We start from the raw sequence: 14994 nt of genomic DNA on the forward strand, positions 1-14994 counted from the left end.
TACATTATCATGTGTTTTTCCAGTGTAATAGATGCTACCTAGATTTCCTTAGTTCTTTTAGATATTTCTTGCTAAAGAAGGCTGGATCTGGAGCTTTGTATTGATTCGTTGATTTGAGTTTTGAACAAATGAAAATAGAAACAAGATGTTTGGTTTGACAGCATTTATGGTTTGACCATGCTGGTTCTATAGATGCCCAAGAGCCACATATGTTTTCTTGGGAACACAGCCTCCCTGAAAGCAAGGCACCAGCCAGTGGTTGAGTTTTTTATCTGCTGGTGTGTACCCTACGGGGAGGCAGATGGTCTCCTGCCCTCTCTCCCAGATAATGAGACAGGATGCCCAGGGCACTAGTCAGGGACAAGGGGTCACTGGAGTATCTTCCCTCTCCTACCACTGGCTTTCACTGTGCTCTTAGATGAGGAAGGTCATTGTCCTGCGTCAGACTGGGTGTTTGAAAGAACGTGACTATAGTTCCTAAGTAAGGATATATTTGAGATAATGAGGAACAGACGTGTTCCAAGGAAATGAAGCTTTTTGTAGCTGGGCTCCTGCCAAACAAACTCAAAGACTAGCTAATCACAGCCAATTTTTTAAAGTGATAACAATTTGAGGTAACAATTTGAGAGAATAGAAAGATTTCAGCTAAAACAAAACAAAATGTTTAGAATAAGGATGAATAATTTCATGGGCTAATGCATAGCTATTAACCAATAACATGAGAGCAAATTCCTATTATTAGAGTTCTATTGCCAAGTTATAGAAAATTCATGATTTCTCTAGAGGAAAAACTAGCGCCTTTTTAATTTACATTCAAAATAATCATATTTAAGTTTTCTTTGCAGGTGATGTGTGTGTTTATGTGTGTGTATATGTGTAATGGGGTTTAATTTTTCATTCATCTCAAATTATAGAGAAATCTATAGCTTAGGTGAAATCTGGTTTCCATCAGTCTTGGGATGTTTTTCAGATGTGTTATTCTTTGAACAGATAAGAGAAAAAAGGTGACAATAATAAAAATAATTATAATAGCAATAATAATAATATTTATATAGTGCTTTGCAAAGTTTGCTCACAAAATTGATTTCTTTCTTTTAGAGTTTTATTTATTTATTCATGAGAGACAGAGAGAGGCAGAGACATAGGCAAATGGAAGAGAAGCAGGCTCCATGCAAGGAACCCGATGCGGGACTCGATCCCAGAACTCCAGGATCATGCCCTGAGCCAAAGGCAGACAGATGCTCAACCACTGAGCCACTCAGGTGTCTCAAAATTGATTTATTGATTTCTTTGAACCTTTAAAACTCTTAAGAGAAGGTTTTGTGCCCGGGCAGGTAGGCCAGGCATTAGTATTGTTATTCTTATTGTTATAAATGAGCTATGTACTACTAAGATAGTTAAGGGAAATGAAATATTTTTCCTTATCATATTAAAAGACTGAAAGTCAACCATTTTAAAATTAATAAAGCAAGCAGATATTCATTTCCAAAACATAACAGAGTTTTGGACAAACACTCTCCTAGTTGGCCATATATATCATACAAGAAAGATGTGTAACACTAGGCAAAGAAGTGTGGCATATATGACTGTTGCTCAGAACAGCCCCATTTTCTTCCTTGTCTGGTCATGGCTGTGTCATTAACACCCCTCTCTGGGCTGGGTCATCTGGAGGATTCAAGTGTGTTTAGGACATGCTATGTATCTTCGTGTTGTCTGTGATCTAACTGGAAAGACAGAGCATAGCCATCTCTGAACCAGTAATGGTGGCCAGGACTGCCTGGGTCATCCACTCTGGAGTCATGGGTGGGGGGTTAGCCTTCCTTCATCACATACACAGAGATGGGGTAGGGTAGTTTCCTAAAGTGAAATCTAATTATCATTTTCAGATAAAAAAAATGAAGTGATCTATGTCCACCTTAGGTGCCTCCGCTGATGTCCACAGACAGAAGAACTCCTGTGTTCCCGCTGTCCAAAGCCCTCCCTCCTACCTCCAACTACCCCCTCGCCCAGTGCAATCCTGGCATCTCTAGCTGCAAAATGCATTTCCTTCTATAAACAGGGTTATAAATGCTGGTTAAGCATAGTTAATAGGTACCATTTATAGTAAATGTTTCAAATATATTAAGTTTTATAGCCGTTTGTGGGCAGTTTTGAGGATTTACCCATAATTTATAATACAGTGTCTATGGGAAAATGTGTGCTGAGAAACCAACCACTCATACCAACAAACTCTTAGAGCATAAACTAGAGTTGTATGAGTAGGATTGAGTGCTGAATTGTGCAGTAGGACTCAGAGGGGCTGATTCCATTCAGAGAACAGAAAGCTCCGTAGGGGTTCTCTGGGTCTGGGGAAGGATAGGGAGCAGGATGCAACTAATCCACCAGTCTCCTGACGGATCAAACTCTGACCTGTGATGTGAATCTCATGTCTCGGGGCATATGAGCCAGGACTGACTAGAGAGTACTTTTTTCCTCTCTCATGACACCAATCACGTCCCTCTTGAAACTACATCCTTGTTTTCAAGGCCATTTCAAGGAGAAATGTGTGTTGATTGAGTCCTTTTCCTATTACTTTAAAACATTAAGAAAAAAAATTTAAAATGTTGTATTTATTCATGAGAGACACTGAGAGGCAGAGACACAGGCAGAGGGAGAGGCAGGGTCCCTGCGGGGAGCCCAATACGGGACTAGATCCCAGGATCCCAGGATCACTCCCTGAGCCAGAGGCAGACGCTCAACCACTGAGCCACCCAGGCGCCCCTCTTTAAAACATTTTAAACACAAAAATACAACAGAATATGAAGCATGTTTTGTATACAGTATAAAAGTGGAAGTCTCCCCACTCCTATCCCGTTCCCTTCGACAGAGGTATTCACTACTTGGTATAATCAAAGTTTCCTTTTATAAAATAAGTTTCTTAATATGAAGATGAACTACATTTCCCAGTTTCAATGAAATTAGACAATTTTGGTGGGAAAAGCATACTGATGAGTCTAGCCTTTTTCTGTTCCAGGCCAGGGGTTTATTATCTACCTACCAGGGATGGAGGTAGGTGTGGATGTTGTAGGAAGGGAGGGGGAATTTAAAGATGAGTAGGATAAGTGTAGTTTGGGAAGTTCTACATATCATCCAGTGTAATTATCTCTCCCTGCTTTGGGAATCATTGCTTCCTCCTTCAAAGCATACAGTCACTCACCTCTCTGCTGTTTATAGCATGCGTCTTTAACTTAGGGCCTGTTTTAAAATACTATTACCCCACTTTATGTAAGAAGTTCACAATCATATACTTTCCTTTTCTTTGTGTTTCTGTATTATTTTCATACATTTTTTTTCTTCTACAAGTATTATAAAACCCACAATACGTTTTTTATTTTGGTCTTTTATCTTTTGATGAAATTAAAAACGTTATTGAGTATTTTATATTTATCATTTTCAGGAGCCTTCAATCCTTTTTTTTTTTTTTTTTTTTTACTGATGTGAGTTTCCATTTCAAATTGAGAGAGGTGCCTGCATGTAGCCATGGTAAGTCTCAAGCATAGGTATTTGCAGAAATGCAACCATAGGTTCCAGATCCCCAGGTGGGAGTTGGTACAGAAGTGCTGAGACACAGGGTGAATTGGAAGTAGCCTGGCCTCTAGACTGGAAAGCCATGGCCTGCGGGGACATGAAGATGGGACATTATAGCAGTGACCTGGACTTTGATATCAGGGGCCTGTCTGTTGTATGATAGAGAATTTATCTGGACTTTGTCCCTGGTTCCTGGGATAGAATCTTTAAACTCTTGGAATTTCCCAAGTGATAGGAGTATCTTTGTTATTCATGGTGGATGCTGATAGTTTATGCTAATGAGGTGACCCATGGTGAGCCCCTAGATAGATACACTAGAGATGACTCAGGATGAGGACAGGCCAAACCAGATTGACCAACCGTGTGAGGCAAATTTAGGGCTTTGAACCACATGCTATCAGCCTACCCTCCCGATCTCTGGGGAGTGAATATCGGTAAGTGGACATTGATTTCAAATCATGTGGCGATGATTCAATCAGTTGTGCTTACAAAATAAAACCCCAGTAAGAATTCTGGACACTGAAGCTTGATGGCACTTCCTGGTTGATGACCACAATGACTTGCCAGGAGGATGACACACCCTGGTTCTGCATTCGGGACCCTTTCAGACCTCACCTTATATATCTCTGTGTTTGGCTGGTCCTGATTTGTATCCTTTTTTTTTTTTTAAGATTTTATTTATTTATTCATGACAGACACAGAGAGAGAGAGGAGCAGAGACACAGGCAGAGGGAGAAGCAGGCTCCGTGCAGAGAGCCTGACGTGGGACGTGATCCCGTGTCTCCAGGGTCACACCCCAGGCTGAAGGTGGCACTAAACCGCTGGGCCACCGGGGCTGCCCTGATTTGTATCCTTTAAGATAAAACTGTAATTGTAAGTAAATTATGTTCCTGAGTTCTGTAAATCATTCTAGCAAATTATCAAAGTTGAGTGAAGGTTGTGGGAACCCCCAGGATCTGTAGCCTGGTCAGACATGCAGTGGTCTGGGATCCTTGAACTTGTAACTGGCATCTGAAGTGAGGATTGTCCTGTTGGGGATTGTGTTCTTAAATGTGTAGAATCTGACATTAACTCTGGTGGTTAGCATCAGAACAGGACTGCGTGCCCATAACCAAAAGGGCTTGTAAGATTAGCTGCAACGTAGGATGCGGTGCAATTCAGCACAGCCAGGACCAGATCAGACCAGTTAGTTTGAACTTAGTATGAACTCACTAGGTCATTCCCAGGTGATTTAGAGGAAAGCCCTGTGATCAGAGAGGCACCCTTACCACCATGATGCCCAGACACCATATTGAGAAGAAGGAGGACTGCTGGAGACAAGGGAAATGGCTGCAATAGGGTCCTCACGCTGCATGGATTTCAAATGTGTTTGTTTTGGATTGGGAGAGACTGAGGTTTTTTAAAATTCTGTAGATTTGTTTTTATTAACAAATAGTTCCATTGAATCAGCAGGACGAGGGGCTTGAGAGAAAGAGCAGATCACTATAGACATGAAAGAAAGCTGTCTTTTCTCTAGATGCCCCAACTCCTCCCCCCACAGCAAATATTCATGGGGTATTGAGTAAAATTTGACTCTACTATATATAGCTTCTTTGATCTCCCCCTGCACTTATCCTGAAGTTTCCTTTTTGATTCAGAAGTATCTTGCCATATTGACAGACTCACATTTTCCTTTCCAGTTGTCAAATGTGTATCAGGTGGGTTGGAACAGAATCAGTTAGTTTTCAACAAAGCAGATGGACCATATCCCAGTGATTCATCAGTTTCCATGAGTGTTGGTCGGGGTCGTGCTTTGGACCTTCCATCCAGGGCTTGGTTATCGTGGGATTATCTGTGGTTTACAAGATTCATTTAACCATGAATTACGTTAAATGCTGGGGAGGAAATAATGGATAGAAACTTGATTGAGGTTGGTTTGTTGTTTTTTAATAGTTATTTTTCCTGAGGCGCCTGGCTGGCTCAGTCAGCAGAGCATGTGACTCCCGATCTCGGGATTATAGGTTCGATCCCTGTGTTGGGTATAGTATTACTTAAAAAAATAAAATCTTAAAAAAAAAACAACTTATTTTTTTCCTTGGTTGAGTTTTCAATCTAGTAGGAAAATAGATAAACAAAAATTTTGACAGAATTTAAAAATTGCTATAATAAGATTAGTATTAATAACAAAGAAATCATGGAGTAAATCATCTGTGCATTCTCAAGCCTCCTTCTGTCTCTCAAATAGGTTTTTGGGAAAATGCCTGATGCTGGTGACAAGTGGAGATGAGGTCACAGACTAAAATGTCTACGGGGGCAGGCAACAATAATAAATGAAGTGGAGCTGGTGTTGACTGGGCGTCTTGGGCAAATGATCTCAGTGTTACCAGCTTTTCAAATTTTTTGAAAGAAGCTAGAAATCTGTTATTTAAAAAAAAAAGCAAATGGTGCCAACATTTAAATGTTAGCAAAAAACCCAAACCAAAACAAAAAACCCCAAACCCATATTTGTATAAAGATACAAATGCCAAATCACTATGCCAGATAAATAATACCTATAGTTGGCCCTATCTGGCCAGCATTTGCAACTGCTGATATAAACAGGGTGGTTCAGTGCAAATCCACGCAGAGTCACAATGGAAGACCTCATGTTTACTTTTGAAGTTGGTCTCTGAGGCTTACAGAGAAGGGCTCTCCTTTTTATCTTATGGCTTGAGACACAGTCACTTGGTGCTGATTACTGACTAACAGTGTCTCAAAAAGAACCTTACTCCAATTGACTTACTTCACTCAGCATCATACCCTCCAGTCCCATCCACGTCAAAGCAAATGGTGGGTATTTGTCATTTCTAATGGCTGAGGAATATCCTATTGTATATATAGACCACAGCTGTTTAAGGACATCATTCACCTGTTTAAGGACACCAAGACTCCTTCCACAGTTTGGCTATTGTGGACATTGCTACTATGAACGTTGGGGTGCAGTTGTCCTGGCATTTCACTACATCTGTATCTTTGGGGTAAATACCCAGTAGTGCAATTGCTGGGTCATAGGGTAGGTCTATTTTTAACATTTTAAGAAATAGTGAAAGGAATCATAAGGGAAAGGAGGGGAACTGAGTGGGAAAAATTAGAGAGGGAGACAAACCATGAGAGACTCCTAACTCTGGGAAATAAACAAAGGGTTGTAGAAGGGGAGGTAGGCAGGGGGATGGGGCAACTGGGTGACGGGCACTGAGGAGGGCACTTGATGGGATGAGCACTGGGTGTTACACTATATGTTGGCAAATTGAACTTCAATAAAAACAAATGAAAAAAAGAAAAAGAAAAAGAACCTTACTTGGTGTTTTTTTCTCATACTTCCTCTCTATCTCCTTACTTCTATCCAGGTAGACTACCTTCATTCTCTCCCCGAACTTAACGCCTCCTGGTCCACGAGAATGAAAGCACTGTCTGTCTCATCCATTTCTGTTTTATTTCCATTTCTTATATTCCACTTTGTGTTACAGCTCAGATTTCTCTCCTTCATCTTTGCATCTCTCAACACAATTTACCCTTGTAAACATTTCTTTAATTGAGAGTCCAAACTTTATACTGGATTCACATTTCCCACTTATTTTTTCTTTACTCTTTCCCTGTATTAAACCACAGGGATTATATTCTAAAGAAATGTCTGGTACTCTGTCCTAATTTCTTCTCTCTGCATTTTTTCCCCATAGCCTTATATATCTACCTAAGGAAAATGAATCCAGTCACATGTATCCTTCTAGTAATCACTAGCACGTTCTTTTTTTTTTTTTTAATAGTCTTATTTAGCTTTTTGGCCTTTTAAATCATAGGTATACTTGTCAGTGACAGATTGGGTTATTAGTTTTATTATCAGTAAATTGTTTGGTTAAAATACTCTTATTATATGTACAATGAGATAATGTATCTGGAACTCTCATAAAGGATTTTGTTTTTCATATGCTGAACATTCTTTTCCTACACCTACATTAGGGCTTAAATTTACCAATTTTCTTTCCATTTGACAATGAGAATACATAATAAGTGTGAAGTACTGAACCTGGTTCACATTTATTAAGTAATATGTAAATGTAAAACTTTTTCAGTAGCTTCTGAAAGTTTCCCATGGATTTGACAAGTCAGCTCTGAAAACGAGGATAAAATGATGAAATCTAAAAGCACAGGAGGAGGTCCAGAGATTGGAAAGCCCCATAGACCTGCCTGAGCCAAATGATCCACCCAGTGCTTGCCAAGGACAGACTTGCTCTTCTCCGTATGTTTTCTCTGGGCTCATCTGAGTAGGGCCTCCAGGGATTCCCTTGTGTGATTAAATAGCTAAAACAAGGAGGACTTGGCCAGTAGACCACATGTGTGGGCCAACTTACTGGTCAGAAGGTAGTGTTCATTACAAAAAACTCTAAAATGTTTCTTTTCACTTAGATTCAGCTAGGCCAAATTGTTTTATTTTATTTATTTTATTTTATCTTTTTTAAAAAAATTTTATTCATTTATTTAGAGAGAGAGCCTGCATGAACTGGGGGAGGGGCAGAGGGAGAAGGCGAGAGAGAATCTTGAGTAGACTCTGCAGTGAGTGCAGAGCCCCATGTGGTGCTTGAGCTCATGACCCTGAGATCATGACCTGAGCTGAAACCAAGAGTTGGATGCTTAAAAAAAAAAAAAAGAAAGAAAGAAAGAAAGAATTGGATGCTTAACTGACTGAGCCACCCAGGTACCCCTGCACCAAATACTTTTAGATGAAACGGACTGTGGCCATCAGTGTTACATCAAACTGCAGGGATCTATGTATCAGAGGATTGCCTGGAATGAGGATTAGGTCACATCTAATATTTGACATATCCTATTTTGTACCTGTCCATTTTTGCTGCTTTATTAACTTTTCTATGAGATGTTAGTTTCTCAGAATAGGCTATGCCTTTTTTATTTCTAAGAAAATGTGTGGATACCTCAGATGACAGGACTGAATGTTGGTAGTATTAATGCCTACCATTTGTTTTTTCTGTCTTTCCTTCCAAAATAGGATTGCAATATTTTCCAAAAGAGGCTTGGTAAATCATAAGTAAATACGGTGTTAGGAACAGCTCAGCAGCCATCATATCCTTACACATACACACACATCAGATATTCACTGGCTAACGCTAGGTATTTCTTAGATTAAATCCAAAATATCACTTTCTCCAACAAGATTACCTTGGTTCAAGTTACTCTGCTCTACATTCCCATTGTACTCCTAATTTCTCCTATTATAGCATTCATAAGTGTTTTATTTTAATTACTTCTTTCATTGCCTACATTCCCCACTAAACTAAGCAGGCATTGTGCCTTACTATACTATGGCATTCTTAGCTCTCAGCACAATTGATGTTTGCATTCAACAAAAAATACTTGTCAATACTTCTTAAAAAATACTTGTCAAAGGAAAAAATATATTTAATTTTCAAACATAGCTAAGATTATTGATATTAAATTGTTAACCTATTTGTGGTACTAACATAAGTGGCATTATATCTACTTTACACATATATATATGCACAACCACATGCAAACTTAAGCTTTTAGTACTGTAACACATCAAAGATCAAAGTTAAGATAATATCAATTGTATTACGTGCTATTATCTTATGTACCATTAAAAAAGAAAAAAATTCCGCCAATTCCAGTGTGACCCAATACTTTCTTATTTTTTAAATATTAGGTAATAATATAAAGGGTTTTTAAAATATCTGTTTTAAAATACAGTTATAATTCATTTTACAATGTATTGAAATCAGTGTTTCCAGTTAAATTAGGAAATGCTCCAAATACAAAAGATTAAAACCAAATATAAGTACTGGTAAGCAATGAGATCATTTTGAAAATGGAAGCTCAAATAATTTTAAACTTTGTTGTATGTCCATTATCAATTAACGACTATATAAAAGTGATTTTTTTCTTGCCAAAGACATTTAGAAAGGTTATAATGCATTTTTTTACCTTCTCAGTGGATATATGCAAGAACAATGCAGTTGCCCTTTCAAATATATTCATTTTCTTATTTCATGATGAAAACATTGACCTCTGGTCTTTTAAAATCCAAAACAATTTTATACATTAGTTGTATCTTATGAAGTATTCACTTCTGCTTTCTTGTCTTTCCCAAAAGAAATGTAAAGTGACACTAAATATTTTCCTCTAATTATTTTCACAAAACTCCAAAAGCAGGAAATTTGATATGGGAGGAGAAAAAAATTTAGCTTGGATAACATATTTTGTGTTTAATTAGGTCACATCAGCAGAGGTCAGCACTACTTATTAGTAGTGAGAATGTCTGGAGTGGTCATCAGCAAGCTTACGGAATTGACAGGAGACACAAAAAAATTGAAAGTGGAAAAGAAGAAGGACAAAAAGAGAGAGGAAAGAAGCAAAGAGAGAGAAGGAAAGAATTGAGAAATAAAGACCATTAAGTGTTGGCTTTTTAAATGTTTCATATGGAGATATTTCCAACTGCAGCTACCATGTAACATAATGAGAGTCCACAATTGTCTAGAATTTAAGAGTATTGTCCGGGAACGCATTGGTACTAAATCCGTGTTTTATCACTTTTCGTAAAGCTTCTACTTATCAATGCATTCCATCATTTGCTGCAGTTACTATTCTCATTGAAGTCTTGTCTTCATGTAGATCCCAGGTTTTGTGTCTACTTAATGGGTAATTTAATATCTCCATTTGGATGTCTATTAGGGATCTCCTACATATCACGGCAGATCCCTGATTTCTACTCTCTTTTTTGTCAACTTGCTTTTCCTGCCAGCTTACCCATCTCAGGGAATGGCACCTCCATGCCTGGAGAAAAACCTGAAAGTCAACCTTAACTCCTCATGCAATCTTCGAACAAATCTTGGTAGCCCTACCTTTAAAATATATCCAGAACCAGATGATTTCTCACCACTCCACCAAGTGCAAGCTCTTGTCCTGTCACTGTAGTGACCCCAACAGATCTCTGTTTCCACAACGGCTCCATACAACCTGTTCCCAGAACTTAAGTCAGGCTGTGCCACTCCTTTGTTCAGCATCTCCAAGGCTCCCATCTCACTGATGCTGACCTACAAGACACCCATGATATGGCCCCAATATTTCTCAGATGTCTTCTACTTTTTCCCCTCATTCACTTTGCTCAAGTCCCCATGTCTCCTTTGCTTTTCTCCTTGGAGAAGCCAGACCCACTCTGACCTCGGACCCTCTGTTCTTGCTGGTCTCTCTGCTTCGAACAGTCTTCACTGGGATATTGTGTTGTTCTTTCTTATACCTCCCCAGGTGTCAGTGAGGGTATCACCAATGACCCTCTTTAATTTTCACACTACCCAGTATTCTCTATCTCCCTTTCCTGCTGGAATATGTAAAGGACTCACTTATCTTGGGTACATCCATCTTCCCCAGCCAGAATGTAAATTCACGAGGGCAAGGAACAAAACACATTAGTGTTTTGTTCACATTCAACAGTGCTGGGCACATAGTAGGCATTTGGTAAATGCCTGTGCTATTGGTGCTATTGGTCGTGTCTCCCCAGGCTAGGCGTTGAGATGGCCATGAGAGTTGAGAGGCAGGAGGAAGACGTGGGTGCCATACAAGTAGATGTGAAATGTTTACAGAGACACTGACATTTGAGACATGTAGGGATTTGTTAAGAGGGAAGCCACTGCACTCCTATTAGAGGAAACCATGTCCCTAAAGACATCAAAGTATAAAAGCAACTCCAATTTAGAATCACTATTCACTCAGTCATTCATGGCACCTATTATGTTTCTGTTACGATTCTAGGCATGGGGAAAAGGGATAAAGAAGGACAGCAAAGTCCCTGCCCTCAGGAGAAATTTGAGCTGCAGTTGAACAAGTAAGCAAATAATGTCATTTGTGATAATGCTGTGGAATGAATAAGCAATTTGACATAGAAGCCACAAGGAGATAAGGTATGAGAGCTACTTTAAATAGGGTGGTCAAAGAAGGTGTCTTTGTGGTACAGATCTCTGATGTAAGACCTGAGGAGAGCTGTGCAAAGATCCAGGGAGAGTGGTCTGGGCAGGACAACAGCATGTGCAGAGTCCCCAGCAGCCAATGTGACCAGAGCACAGCAAGTGGTGCGTGGGAAAGATGAAGTTACAGACACAGGCAGGGAAAGACCCTGGAGGGCTTTATCAATCATGTGTTTTTAGCCTGGGCTGGGCCATCTGGGTCCAGCTCCCAGCTCATCATTTGGGGAGCTAGGACACTTGTCGTCCAGTTGCTGAGAGTGTCGGCAGTGCCAGCTCAAAGGTGACTTCTTTCTGGGGATTGCCCTTGGCTGAAGAAGGCCTGGTCATCCAAAGTCACACTGTCTTCCTGAGGGCAGTTCATGCAGAATGGCTGAGATACAACTGCCCGGCCCACTGTGCTTCAACGAGGGAGAACTCTGGGTGGTTCTGGCTCTGGGAGCAGCTGACGCTTGTGTCATGACTGCACTGCAGCCCAATTTCTTTTGTCCTATCTTCCTTGCTTCATGCCCTCCATGGGAGTGGATCCTGAGAGCACTGCCCCAGTAAACATCTCTACACTGACCTCCATTTCAGGATCTGCTTCTTGGGGAAACTGACCTGCCACACCATGGTTTGTGTTTTAGGTTCAAACCAAATACACAGAAAGCTTTTATGCAGAAAGGTGATGAGATCTAATCTATGGTTTAGGAGGAGCACTCTGGCTCCTGACTGGAGAATATAATATAAGTGGGCAAGAGTGGAGGCCCTCCACAATTTCAGAAATTGGGGTGTCTTCATGGGGAGATGTGTCTATGCTTGAGGTGTTTTCACAGGAGGCTCAAGGCTAAGATGGATATGCAGCTCGAAGGGTATTCAGGTGTAGCCCTGATGCTGGAGGAAATGCTGTTCAAAGGGGAGGACCTATGTCTCTCACTAATCAGTTTGGACAGGCCTATCAGGGTCTGACGTGGGCTGCTCTGTAAGGCTCGATAGCTGCATGTTGGAAATGTGCAAATGCTGGACCACCGTGTTTTCATGTTATTACCCTGGTGGGACTAAAGAAGAAACCATAAAAGTGGTTGAAAAGAGTGGATATCCTCCTAATCAAACATGAAAGCAGGCAGTTCCTGGGGAAGGAAATGGAATCCTTTGCAGCAGATCTTGGACAGAACAGGAGTGGCTTCCTTTGTCTGGGCCCCTACGTAGTTGGCAATGGAGAGGGTCCCAGCCTGCCTGAGGCCCGCCTAGCTCCACCTTTCTCCATCTTCTGATCTCCTGCAAAGGCTTGTACTTGAGATTCATGGAGGTCAGCATCCCAGACAGAGGACAGGGTAGAGAGAAGTGGACAGTGGATCTGGGGAGGCAAGATGCATGTAAATGGAAGTTCCCCAGTGTTGAAATTCATGTGTCTCAAACGTTAATATGCATATGGGTTGCCTGAGGATCTTGTAAAAATGTTGATGAGGTTTTAGGAGGACTGAGGTGAGGTCTGAGATTCTGATTGGCCGCCAGACTCCTGAGTGAGGCTGACACTGCAGGTTCATGGAGCTTATTTGCAGTAGCAAGGTTACAACTCCCTCCCCTCAGCTAAGTCGCCTGGGAAGTCCCAGCCTGGCCTCACCTGTGGGACTGTGGGAAGGAAGCGCCTCTAGACAAGCAGGGAACAGAGAGGGAGTACGTTCCACTTTTCCCTTGCCTCTCCAACCGGGGGGCCTAGGGCCACATGGAAATAGTAGTATTCACCAGAGGCAGGGTCAGCAGTTCTAGAGCAGTAAATGGCAACTGGCCCGATGACAGGGAGGAGATTGATGACCTGAGTTCGTGGAAGCAGAGATGAACTGACTCAGGAAAACACATAAAGTACCAGCACCTTTGAGGATTCCCCAGAAAGGGAGCCTCGAAGTCATTGTAAATAATGGGAAAAGGACCTTATTTATGTTTACAGGCTAGGGAAACCTGGCCTTACAGGGAATGAATAAAGTTGGCTAGTTCAGGCTCAGCATCCGTTGCAGAGCACACTGGTGCTTTGCTTTCTATTTGCTCCATTATTAACAGCTGCCTTTCACTGTTTGTATTTAGTCCGAGATTATTGAGAACAGATAATCCCAAATGGGCTGGGGCCTTTCTAGGAGAGGCCTATGGTCCGATGCAGTAACAAAGCACAAAAACATGTTTTTTGCCCCCACGAAGCTGGCCTCAGCTCTTTGCTACATTGCATTCTCGGAAATGCCATTGGAAGCTGGAAATGACAAGGAGTAAATCACTTTTTCTCCTCCTCCTATGGTGGGGCCTGCACGTACCTTCACTTCCCACCCAGTGTTCCCGAAGCGCTAGCGCAAACTGTTGACGCGTTAACTTGGAGACCAGTGAATCAGCAGGGAAACTGTTGAATGAAGGAATCAATGGGGTGAAAAGTGAAATACAGGGCTTTGTCAGCTCCTCCGGGCCAGCAGATGGATGAAACGGCAGAGGGAACAGGAGTGAGGACCTTTTGCACATTTTTCTTTTTCTTGGTGTGAATAGTCGAGAAGAGTTTAATCCTAAATCCCTTCTTCAATTTTTAAACTTAATCCTTTTTACCTTCCTCAATGGTGCAAATGGGTGTTTTCATCCAGGTCTTCGAATAAATTTCTGTTGGCCATAAGCCCCCAGAGGAGGGCAAGGGGGTGAGAGAAGGTGGGAGTTGACTGGTTTATGGACACGGAAGTCTACACTGAGGATATGGACAGTTGAGCCAATACTGATGTGAATCACAAATGCCTAAGGTGCTTGCTTTGTGCTGGCAGCAGACACGACTTATTAGAGACTGAATGGTTAAATCCCCCCAAATTCCCATGCTGAAATCCAATGTGATGATGTTGGGAGGTGGGGCCTTTGGGAGGGAATTAGGCCATGAGGATGGAGCCCTCGTGAATGGGATTAGTGCCCCTAAAAGAAGAGATGCGAGAGGGCTTGCTTCCTCTGTTATCTGTAAGAAGACAGCCATCCGCAAAGCAGGAAGAGAGGCCTCGCCAGACCCCAGCCATGCTGATACCTTTTGGACTTCCCAGCCTCCAGACCTGAGAAAAATACACATTTGGGTAGGTTTAAGCTATCCAGTGTATGGTCTTTTTGTTATAATAGCCCATAGTGACTAAGGCATCTTCTAACACAGGAGCTTTGAAGGGGCAACTTCTGATAATTTAGTAGCTTTGTCTGAACTCTTTCTTCTGTGGGAAAATGCAATAGGCAAGGGTTGAAGAGGTGGAGAGACCTGATTTATTTTAATATTTTTTTTCCTTTTTCTAGCAACTCATGACTTTACTGAACACAGATTAAAAAAAAAAAAAAGGCTTATGAAGCCCACACTCAGCAAAGATGAATTAAAGAGGGGAGAAGGGAGTAATTTTACTTCTTTTGTGAAGTTCGGCGATGGATTCTTTTGACCTTTACACTGAAT

Source organism: Canis aureus, chromosome 36 (assembly GCF_053574225.1).
Source record: "Canis aureus isolate CA01 chromosome 36, VMU_Caureus_v.1.0, whole genome shotgun sequence".
NCBI classification, from domain to species: Eukaryota; Metazoa; Chordata; class Mammalia; order Carnivora; family Canidae; genus Canis; species Canis aureus.